The following is a 12,171-nucleotide window of genomic DNA, read 5'->3' on the forward strand; positions in this document are numbered from 1 at the left end:
TGTCCTCCCAAAATGGGTTTGGGGCACAGGTACCCCATAAGGCTATTTGTTGTTCAGTTGTGTCGCACTCTTTGTGACCCCATTTGGAGTTTTCTTAGCTAAGATACTACAGTGGTTAACATTTCCTTCTCCAGCTCATTTTACAGATGAGGAAACTGAGGCAAACAGGGCTAAGTGACTTACCTAAGGTCACACAGTTAGTAAGTGTCTGAGGCTGGATTTGAATTCAGGATGATGAGTTTTCCTGACTCCAGGCCTGACACTCTATCCACTGGGCCACTTATCAAGGCAGGAGTTATAAAGACTTTGTAAATAGAAGTCAGAAGTTTGGGCCAAAGATCCAGCCTGGTGTTTGGGAAGTTGAGGTTAAAAAAAATCTTGATGGGGCAGCTAGGTGGCACAGTGGATAGAGCACTAGCACTGAAGTCAGGAGTAACTGAGTTCAAATCCGGCCTCAGACCAAACACTTGACATTTACTAGCTGCGTGACCCTGGGCAAGTCACTTAACCCAATTGCCTAAAAAAAAAAATCTTAATGCCATGGGTACTACCTAGCTGACTAGGGTGAGGACTCTCCATTTAGAGGGGAAAAATTAATCAAAGCCAAGACTAGGACACAAGATAGAACCTCTTTCTGTGGGAGAAAGCAACCAAGGTTCCCCCCACCCAACCCAGTCTGTTACTGGGCCACTGAAAGGTCTGTCTCCCCAAAAGAAAAAATTTCAACCCTTGATCTCTAAGGTAAAAGAGAAAGAGTAAAGCCCACTCCTTTTCCTCTTTGGGTTCAGAGGTAGCACCTTAGCATAGCTCTCTAGCAAATGCCAGAATCTAGAAGTAGAGAGAAATTCCTCAATGCTATGCTCATCAGAGTCCTGACTGGTAGAAATCATGGCCCCAGCAGAGCACTGTCCAGCAGCAGACATTTAAGCCAGCAGATTCCTGGCAGAGTTTAGAGGTCATATCCGCATTCCCAAAAAGGTCAAAATGCTTGGCATTTAGACACTGCATGCCAATGGGTAGCAGGCCCAATGGGACCTTTACTCCACCAGAAGAAATTAGAGACCCTGTAGCATTGAAATCTTGAGTTGCTTTTCCACATGTGTGTTTGAGCTGTGAGTGCATCTCTCCACTTTTGTTTCTTAGGTGTGTATTTGTAGGTCACTGTGTCCCAGGTTTAGTTAAGAAAAGTTCCCTTGCCATCTACCTTATTATGCTATTTGATTAAATACCTTTGCTTTGAACTAATTGTATCCTCTGACTGACTAGTAAAAGTAAACACACTAGTGGGGGCTTGGGGATGACTCTGTTAAGGATAGGATATTTCCAATGGTTGCAGACCCACAGGGGACCTTGAATTTGTTGTGGCTTATCTGAGGGGATTCCATATGAATGGTCAATGCCCAGAGGTGCTACACAAAGACAAAAATGAAAACAGCCCCTAACCTTGTGGAGCATGCTTTCTGCTGGTAGGTTTTGAAATATACATGCAAAGAAAGAAATCCAGTGTAATTTAAAAAGAATCAGAAAAAAATAGCAGCTAGGGGAAGGGGCATGGAAGGTAGAATTGAGGAAGGCTTCATTGACTGGTCACTTGAGCTGAGCCTTCAAAGAAGATAAAGATTCCGAAAGGCAGGATGAGAAAGGAGTGCATTCCTGGCTTGTATGTGAATACATAAAGGAATGTGAAGTTTGGGAAAGAATGAGTAGTCCAGTTTTGTTGGAATGTAGAGTAAGTAAGAGGAATCATCTGTGGTCAAACTGGAAAATGAGTTTGGAGCTAAACTGTGCAGGACCTAAACACCAGTGAAGATTTTGTGTTTGATTCTAGAGGCAACAGGAAACCAATTAGGAAAGAGGCAATTACAACAATCCAAATTATGGGTCCTAAGGGCCTAAACTAGGGCAATCACCAAGCAAGTAGAGAGACAGCAACATGTGAAGACACTGTTCAGATTTTAAGATGAACAACCCAGAGCGATGTAGGGAACCCAGATGGCCAGGAGGATGGTGGTGCCCTCAATAGAAATAAGACATTGAGGGGAGGGGGGAAGAAGTTTGGGGGAAAGATGAGAGAAATAGTTTCATTTTTCACATACCGAGTTTAAGATGTTAATAGGATAGTTTGGGGGAGATATACAATAGACAATTGGCAATATAGTACTGCTGTGTAGGGGAGAGATTCCAGCTAGCGATAGAGATTTTGGAGTTGTCTGCATAGGGATGATAGCTGAACCCAAGGGAGCATTTATTTGAGTTCAGCAAGGTAGAGAACACAGAGAAAGAGAAGAGGGCCTAAGGCAAAGAGGCTCAGGGAATATCCAAGCTTAGGGGACTAGAGGGAGGTGATGAAGCAGCAAAGAACACTGAAGGGAAACGCATAGACTTACAAGAGGAAGAGTATTGTCCAGAAAGTCAAGGGAGGAAAAGAATAATCAGGAGAAAGGTATGATCGGTAGTGTCAAAACCATGGAGAAGTCAAGGAGGATGAGGCCTGAGCGAAGATCATCAGCTTTAATACTGGGGAGATCACCAGCAGCCTTGAGAAAGCAGTTTCCACAGAAATGTCGGGGCAAGAAGTTGCAAGCAATTGAGAAGTGTGTGGTAAAAACGTGAAGGCAATGATTGAGACAGGCTATTCTTTTGGGGAGTTTGGCAGGGAAAAGAAAGAGAGCCATAGAACGATAGCAGCGGGGGGGAACAGGAGAGAGAAAAAAAATAGGAGGGCCAAGTGAATTTTTTCAAAATGGGAGACATTTGGCCATTTGTGTCCATAGTGAGAAAGTAACAAGTAGATAGGGGAGAGACTGAAGAAGAGAGAGGGGATGATCGATAATAATAGCTAACATTTATACAGCAAAATACTGTATATAAATATTCTCATTTGAGCTATGAGGTAGGAATTACATGCTCACACAGCATAGCTTCAAACCCAAGTCTTCCGGACTCAAGGCCATCACCCTATCCGTGGTAGAGAGGAAACATGATATAATAGACCTGAAGTCTCAAAAACCTGGGTTAAGTAATAAAGACTTGGGTTTGAATACCCCCTCTGACACTAATTAGCTGTGTAAGCCTGGGTAAGATGTTAATCTCTCTAATGTCAAATTTCAGTTTCTTCATCTGTAAGTGAGGATAACGATACCTCACAGGGCCGAAAGACCTTTTTTTTTTTTAATTATTAATTTATTTTTAGTTTTCAACAATCACTTCCATAAGGTTTCAAGTTTTAAATTTTTCTCCTCCTCCCTCCCCACCTACCTCCCCAAGATGGCATGCAATCTGATATATGTTTGACATATACATTCCTATTAAAAATATTTTCACATTAGTCATGTTGTAAAGAAGAATTACAACCAATAAGAAGAACCACCAGAAAGAGGAAACAAAACAAAACAGAAGGGAAAAAAAAGCAAATAGTATGCTTTAATCTGCATTCAAACTCTATAGTTCTTTCTCTGGATATGGACAGCATTTTCCATCATGAGACTTTTGGAGATGTCTTAGATCCTTGCATTGCAGAGAAGAGCTAAATATATCAAAGTTAGTCATCACACAAACGTGGCTGTTACTATGTACAATGTTCTCCTGGTTCTTCTCATTTCATTCAGCATAAGTTCATACAAGTCTTTCCAGGTTTTTCTGAAGTCAGCCTGCTCATCATTTCTTATAGCACAATAGTATTCCATTACATTCATACACCACAACTTGTTCAGCCATTCCCCAATTGATGGGCATCCCCTCAGTTTCCAATTCTTTGCCACCACAAAAAGAGTTGCTATAAATATTTTTGTATATGTGGGTCCTTTCCCCATTTTTAAGATCTCTTTGGGATACAGCTGTTGCTGGGTGAAAGAGTATGCACATTTTCATACCCCTTTGGGCACAGTTCCAAACTGCTCTCCAGAATTGTTGGATCAGTTCACAACTCTACCAACAATGTATTAATGTTCCAACTTTTTCACATCTTCTCCAACATTTATCATTTTCTTGTTTTGTCATGTTGGCCAATCTGATAGATGTGATATGGTATCTCAGAGTTGTTTTGATTTTCATTTCTCTAATCAATAGTGATTTAGAGCATTTTTTCACATGACTATAGATAGCTTTAATTTTTTCATCTGAAAACTGCCTGTTCATATCCTTTGACCATTTATCAATTGGGGAATGACTTGTATTCTTATAAATTTGATTCAGTTCTCTATATATTTTAGAAATGAGGCCTTTATCAGAGACAGTGGCTATAAAAATTGTTTCCCGCTTTCTGCTTCCCTTCTAATCTTATTTGCATTGGCTTTCTTTGTGCAAAAACTTTTCAATTTAATCTAATCAAAATTATCTATTTCACATTTCATAATGTTCTCTATCTCTTGTTCGGTAATAAATTATTCTGTTCTCTGTAAATCTGAGAAGTAAACCATTCCTTGCTCTCCCAGTTATAGTGTCAGCCTTTATGCCTAAATCATGAACCCATTTTGACTTTATTTTGGTATATGGTGTAAGATTTTGGTCTATACCTAATTTCTGCCATACTCTTTTCCAGTTTTCTCAGCAGTCTTTGTCAAATAGTGAGGTCTTATCCCAGAAGTTAGGGCCTTTGGGTTTATCAAATAGTAGATTAGAATAGTCATTGCCTACTGTGTCTTGTGTACCTAAGTTATTCCACTGATCCACCACTCTATTTCTTAGCCAGTACCAAGTACTATTGATGGTTGCTGTTTTATAATACAATTTAAGATCTGGAATGGCTAGGCCACCATCCCCAGAATTTCTTTTCATTAAAAAACATGGAACGCTTCACGAATTTGTGTGTCATCCTTGTGCAGGGGCCATGCTAATCTTCGCTGGATCATTCCAATTTTAGTATTTGTACTGCTGAAGCAAGTACCCAAAAGATTTTTGTTACAGAGAGCCTCCCACTTACATCAAGTAAAGAAGGAAAGGTTCCCCCTTTTAAGAAATGAAAGGCATTAAACAGGAGTGTGTATCCTTTTAAGGGGTACCTGAGCCGTAATATAGATGACAGGATGACAGGCGGGAGAAGCAGGGTTGGTAACTGAGCACCTTCTAGGTATCAGCCCCCCTCCTTACTCACAGGGAATGTAAGGAATTTAAGGAATGTTTTCCTTATTGTAGAAAGTTTAAGGGGGTAGGAGTTCCAAATGTAGCATAATCTCTCTCAGGCTTATAAGGTTTTTTTCCTCAACAATTAATCTCTACTCAGCCTGCGGCTTTGTCTATATGCTATCTCATTCTCTCTCTATTTATAGGTACTCCTGTTTTTGAAAACTTGCGTTTGTCTAGGGGTATGATATCAGTATGCTTCTTTTGCTTATGGGACTTCCAAAGGGAATCGATTGATCAGTAACAGGCTCTCCATCTCCATCTCCATCCTGAGGAGGCTCTATTGTCCTGATCGGTATCTGGCCACTGGATCCAGATGGCTCTAGAGGAGAAAGTGAAGCTAGTGATTTTACATAGCCCTCCCTCACTTAAATCCAACTGGCTTGCAAGTCATGGCATCATCTTCCTGATGTCCTGGTCCTCTCCAAGCATTTATAGCAGCTCTTTTTGTGGTGCCAAAGAATTGGAAATTGAGGGGATGACTATCAATTGGGGAATGGCTAAACAATTTGTGGTATATGACTGTAATGGAATACTATTGTTCTATAAGAAATGATGAGCAAGCGAACTTCAGAAAAACCTGGACTTACATGAACTGATGCTGAGTGAGCTGAGCAGAACCAAGAGAACATTGTACACAATAACAGCAACACTGTGCAATGGCCAACTTTGAAAGACTTAGCTCTTCTCAGCAATACAAGAATCTAAGACATCTCCAAAAGACTCATGATGGAAATTGCTGTCCACATCCAGAGAAAGAACTGTGGAGTTTGAATGCAGATCGAAGCATACTATTTCCTCTCTCTCTTTTTTTTCTTTCTTGTGGTCTTTCCCTTTCGTTCTGCTTCTTCCTTCACAACATGATTAATGTGGAAATATGTCTGATAAGATTGTACCTGTACAGCTTGTATCAGATTGCATGCTGTCTTGGGGAGGTGGGAGAGGAGAGAGGGGAAAAAAAATTTGGAATTTAAAATCTTATAAAAGTGACTGTTGAAAACTATCTTTACATGTAACTGGAAAAGTTAAATATTATCAAGGTGGAGGCTGGGGGGGGGGAAGATGAAGGACAAACAACAATATAACAATAGCCTGAGAAAGTGAGGATATGTTCCTTGTCCCTCTACAGGGAGCCAAACCTCTTCCCACATTTTATCTGGTGCCATCATTTACCACATAAGGATATGGCAGTAGCTGAATTTTCTTTTACCTAAAGGGGAAAAAAAGTTCATATTATAAGAATAATAGTAAGCAATTGGGGAACAAATCTTTTGTAAAGAAAGCACATAGCCATGACATGGGGAGGGGATAGCAAGAGTTTTGGAGTTCATTACCCTTGTTATTATAGTCAATTATTTGTACTGCCTGTGTAGAGGAATGGAATTGGTTTCTTCCCAAGCTCAGCTGTTTCCCAAAAAGAAAAGATGTCATCCACCATCTTTAAGAAGATATGAACTTTGAGCTAATCTCCCTTTAAGAGGAAAGTGAGAGGAAAAGCGAACTCCCTCTGGCTACTCCATAACCAACAGGCTCCTCAGTCCTCCCCTGAATAGAAAGGTCCACCCTAACTTGGGATTCTCCACATCCACTACAGGAGCTCTCAGGGTTGTACAGGAAAGGAGACGGGGGAACATTGGCCATCCGAGAGCTACTTGATCCTGCCTCCAACTTCTTCCCACGTGGGACAAACAATTTGGATCATCTTCAGGCTTCTTCTACCCAGAAGGTGGAAGTCCCACAAAGCCAACTTCAAAAACATCACCAAATAGGTGAAGTCTGGGCTAGAATCAGCTTAAGTCTCCTATCTCCAAGGCATTGCTCTCATTACAGGTGGCACATATATAAAGCACTTTGCAAACCTTAAGGGGCTCCATATTTGCCATTATATTTCATATTGCCCTTACAATGGGACGAAATCCTGGAGGAAGCCACAGGAAGGGATGGGATATGGGATACAAGCAGAGGGGCAGGAAGAAGGGCCACCTTTTCTTCAGAGACTAGAACCAAGCGAAAAGGGAAGGTGACATCATGGAGAAGAAAGATTTGAGATGTGGAGGAAGCACAGAATGGATTCTCTTAATTTTCTTAGAAAAGTAGGAGACAAGGTCATCTGCTGGGAGATAGAAAGAGTAGAGTGTTGTTAGGGGATTGAGGCGAGAGCAAACATTTATTGAATACCTGTTATGTGCAAGGCATTATGTTAGGCCTGGTTTTCAGTGACTGAGGCTGCCTCTGAGAAGACTAGCAGTCTATGACTCAAGATATTTGAGGAATTGCCCTTTTCCATGGTCTATAAAAGTAAGCTAGAAGACTAGCTCCTTTTTTTTTTAACTTCTCTGATTTCCCTGTTCTGAAAACAGATCAACAGAGTATGCCCCAGCCCTGTGGAGAGGGAAGTCTGTGCTCAAGTACAATCTCCTTATGAAATTAGAAATGGCATTTTGAAACAGAAGCACACAGAAGTTCCATGAACATACCCATGTTGTCAGAGAGGAAAATTCCTTCAAATGAACTTTCCCAACCCAATAAATGCCACAGCTGGGACATTTGTAATGTTTCTGCAGAAGCACATGGCAGAAGAAGAAATGAGTGTGTCTTATGGATGATGTTTTCCTGGAGCCCAACTTTCTGTGAAGAAGAAGGGGGACATCTAGCCTTCTCCGCAGGAGTGGAAGATTTCCTCGACAATTCCGACCCTGGGGTTGTCTCTAAGGGCTAGAGTTTCTCAATTTGAGAGTTCAGGAATTATACTTCTTGTAGAGAAAAGGAAACTTCCTGATGGAGCATGTTTCTTGGAGAAAGAAGAACATGACATGGCTCCTATAGTTGGAGAGCTAAGCAATGACGTGGGAGGAACCAGTTGGGGAACAAATCTTTTGTAAGGAGACTAAAAAGTCATGACACAAGGCAGGGGGAAGCAAGAATTCTGGACCTCGTCACACTTGCTCTTATAGTAAGTGAGCCCATGCAGGCCCAACAGGAAGGAGTGTTGCTGGCTTAAGAGTCCCAAGGTAGGATTGCCTGGGAGGGTGGGGAGGTAGAGTTTATGGGTTGTTTGAGTGTTTTATTCATTGTCTGTATCTCTTTATGAGCACATGTGAGGCCTGTGAGTGACTAATGTATTTTCTGTGTCAATTTATGGGTTCTTGTGAGTACTTTGAGTCTTTTGGCATTTTCTATGGGGTGAAATAGAGATTGTCTTGAATGTAGTATATATTTGGTATCTTGAATGTTTCTATGGGAGCTGGGGACCTATTGCTTACATTTGGAAAAAACCTAGGTATGAAGGATACCTGAATGTCATTTTAGAGATTTTCCTAGATTAAATTCCTGGGGTGGGATGAAAGTTAACCTTTAGTTGAATTTGTGGGGGATGCTGGGGTTGACCCTGAGGGCAACTTTTGGCATAGTTTCTAGACTAGCCTCAAGTGACTCCCCCACATCCCGCATATTTACACCCAGGACTCCCCACTACTACCACCACCACCACTACCACCACCATAAAAGCAGTAAGAGGTCTATGCAAAAGAGATTATTCTGGCATGAAGAAGGGACTGGAAGGTTGAGAGAGTGGAGATGAAAACATCTATTAAAACTATTGCATTCGGACATAACTGATGTGTGACTTCATTTTGCTTCACTATACTTAATTGTCACAGGGGAGGGCTTCTGGAAAGCGGAGCTGAAGAGAAGTTGGGTTAGTAAGTAGTGATAGTGATGCAAAAAAAAGCAGCAATGAAACTGTCTTTTTTAATGCAGAGAAGAGGGAATTTCAGACAGGGAAATAGACAACAAGGACAGTTTTGTTACTATATGTCAAATTTCCACTTAAAAACTATATTAGTAGATGTTCACAGTTTGCTTTACATAAAATTCCTCTTTTCTTTGTATATTGAAATGTTCGTATTTGCTGATATTTAAGTTCCTAATTAAAAAAAAGAAAAGTTTTATTTTAAAAGAAGAAGCTATTGTGGTCTTTCTGGGAGTCGTAATAAGGACACTAGGGCAGTAGCAATGGAGATGAAGAGGAAGGATGGATACAAGAGATTCTGCAAGGATAGAATCAACAGGATTCAGCAACTGATAAGAAGTGAGGGAGAAGGAATGGTCAAAGGTGAAGTGCAGTGAAGTTAGTAAGAGTGCTGGACCAGAAATCTAGAGAGTAATGGGTTTGAATCCCTCGTGCCACACCCCCCCATCATCAGTCACTGTGTGATCCTAGGCAAATCACTTAAATCTTTCTGAACTTCAGTTTCCTCACCTGTGAAATGTAAATAACAGTGCTTGCAAAAATTAAAATGCTCTATGCGAGTTATTATATTACCAAGTTTTATAAAATGGGAAAACTAGGTGAGTAATGGAATGGAAATAGTAAAGCAAGAAGTAGAAATAGGCTTTGGGGAAAATATAATTCCTTGGTTTTGGTCAAGTAAGTTTACAATTCCAATGACCACCCAGTCAGTCAATAAACATTTTGTTCAATCGTTCCCAACTCTTTGTGACCCCATTTGGGGTTTTCTTGGCAAAGATACTGTAGTGGTTTGCCATTTCCTTCTCCTGCTCATTTTATAGACAAGGAACTAAGGCAAATACGTCAAGTGACTTGCCCAGGGTCACACAACTAGTAAGTGTCCATGGCCAGATTTGAACTCAGGAAGATGAGTCTTCCTGACTCCAAGTCTGGTACTCTATTTCCTTTGCCACCTAGCTGCCCTCAATAAGCACTTATCAAGTGCCAACTATATGCCAGGTTCTAAGCACTAGGGCAGGGGTGAGGAACCTGCAGCTTCAAGGCCACATGTAGGCCTATAGTCCTCAGGTGCGGCCTTTTAACTGAGTCCAAGTTTTATAGAACAAACCCTTTTATTAATGGGATTTGTTCTGTGAAGTTTGGATTCAGTCAAAGGGCCGCACTTGAGGACCTGGAGGGCCACATGTGGCCTTGAAGTTGCAGGTTCCCCACTCCTGCGTTGCAGCCTGCTCTGAAGGAGCTCACAATCTAATGGAATAGACAACAAGCAAGCAGCTATGTGCAAACAAACTCTCTGTATGCATGTATGTATGTATGTGCATATATATATGAGAATTGGAGATAATCAATAAATTGTATAAGTATATATATATATGAGAATTGGAGATAATCAATTAATTGCATAATTATGTGTATATATGAAAATTGGACAATAAATTATATAATAAGTATGTGTATATAATGTATATATATGCATATATGTATATATATGTATGTGTATACAAGGGAAGATGACACTTGTAACTCTTAAGAACTGTAATGTCATTATGACATTTAAAAGGGGGTATACTTAGAGAGTGTGGGTTTAAGTTGACTTTAATGTGATGAAAAAAATAAAATAAAATAGATAACCCTTTGGTTAATTTGATTTAAAAAAAAAAGAAGAAAACCAAATTACCAGCATCAAAAATTAAAAGGGTGAATTCACTGCCAATGAAGAAGAAATCAAAACAATAATTAGGAGCTATTTTGCCCAACTGTATGCCAATAAATTTGACAGTCTTAGTGAAATGGATGAATATTTACAAAAATATAAATTGCCCAGATTAACAGAAGAGGAAATAAAATACTTAACCCCATTTCACAAAAAGAAATTGAACAAGCCATCAATGAACTCCCTAAGAAAAAATCTCCAGGGCCAGATGGATTTATAAGTGAATTCTATCAAACATTTAAAGAACAACTAATTCTAATACTATACAAACTGTTTGGGAAAACAGGTGAAGAAGGAGTCCTACCAAATTCTTTTTATGATACAAATATGGTGCTGATACCTAAACTGGGAAGAGCCAAAACAGAGAAAGAAAATTATAGAACAATTTCCCTAATGAATATAGATGCAAAAATCTTAAATAAAATATTAGGAAAGAGATTACAACAATTTATCTCGAGGATAATACACTATGACCAGGTAGGATTTACACCAGGAATGCAGGGCTGGTTCAATATTAGGAAAACTATCAGCATAGTTGACCATATCAACAACAAAACTAACAGAAATCATATGATTTTCTCAATAGATACAGAAAAGCATTTGACAAAATACAACACCCATTCCTATTAAACAATAGAGAGCATAGGAATAAATGGAGTTTTCCTCTAAAATGATAGATAGCATCTATCAAAAACCATCAGCAAGCACTATATGCAATGGGAATAAGCTAGAAGCATTTCTAATAAGATGGGGGGGGGGAGGGTATGAAACAAGGATGTCCATTATCACCACTGTTGTTCAATATTGTGCTAGATATGTTAACGGTAGCAATTAGAGAAGAAAAAGAAATTGAAGGAATTAGAATACACAGAGAAGAAATAAAGCTCATCACTTTGCAGATGATATGATGTTATATTTAGAGAATCCAAGAGAATCAAGTAAAAAATTACTCAAAATAATAAACAAATTTAGCAAAGTTGCAGACATAAAATATACTCACACAAATCATCAGCATTTCTATATATTACTAACAAAACCCAGCAGCAAGAGATAGAAAGAGAAATTCCACTTAAAATTACTGTAGACACTATAAAATATTTGGAGGTCTACCTGCCAAAACAAAACCAGGAACTATATGAACATAATTACAAAACACTTTTCACACAAATAAAGTCATATCTAAATAATTGGGAAAGTATCAGTTGCTCATGGGTAGGCTGAGCTAATATAATAAAAATGACAATTCTACCTAAATTAATTTACTTATTCAGTGCCATAGCAATCAAACTACCAAAAAATTACTTTATAGAGCTAGAAAAAACAATAACAAAATTCATCTGGAAGAACAAAAAGTCCAGAAGATCAAAGGAACTAACGAAAAGAAATGCAAGGAAAGGTGGCCTAGCCATTCCAGATCTAAAATTGCATTATAAAGCAGCAACCATCAAAACTACTTGGTACTGGCTAAGAAATAGAGTGGTAGATCAGTGGAATAGGTTAGGTACACAACAGTCAATGACTATACTAATCTACTATTTGATAAATCCAAAGACTCCAGCTTCTGGGATAAGAAATCACTATTTAG

At 39.4% G+C, this 12,171-nt stretch overlaps 1 non-coding gene across 1 annotated transcript; it reads right to left on the reverse strand.

Moving 5' to 3' along the window:
* Window positions 1-4,778: 4,778 nt before the first annotated feature.
* LOC144458000 (U6 spliceosomal RNA) lies at window positions 4,779-4,885 on the reverse strand. Its single transcript, XR_013487564.1, has one exon. It is a non-coding gene; the product is annotated as a U6 spliceosomal RNA (small nuclear RNA).
* Between the last annotated feature and the right edge of the window lie 7,286 nt (window positions 4,886-12,171).

This window comes from Phascolarctos cinereus, unplaced genomic scaffold (genome assembly GCF_003287225.1).
Source record: "Phascolarctos cinereus isolate Bilbo 61053 unplaced genomic scaffold, phaCin_HiC Scaffold_5;HRSCAF=322, whole genome shotgun sequence".
Classification (NCBI taxonomy): Eukaryota; Metazoa; Chordata; class Mammalia; order Diprotodontia; family Phascolarctidae; genus Phascolarctos; species Phascolarctos cinereus.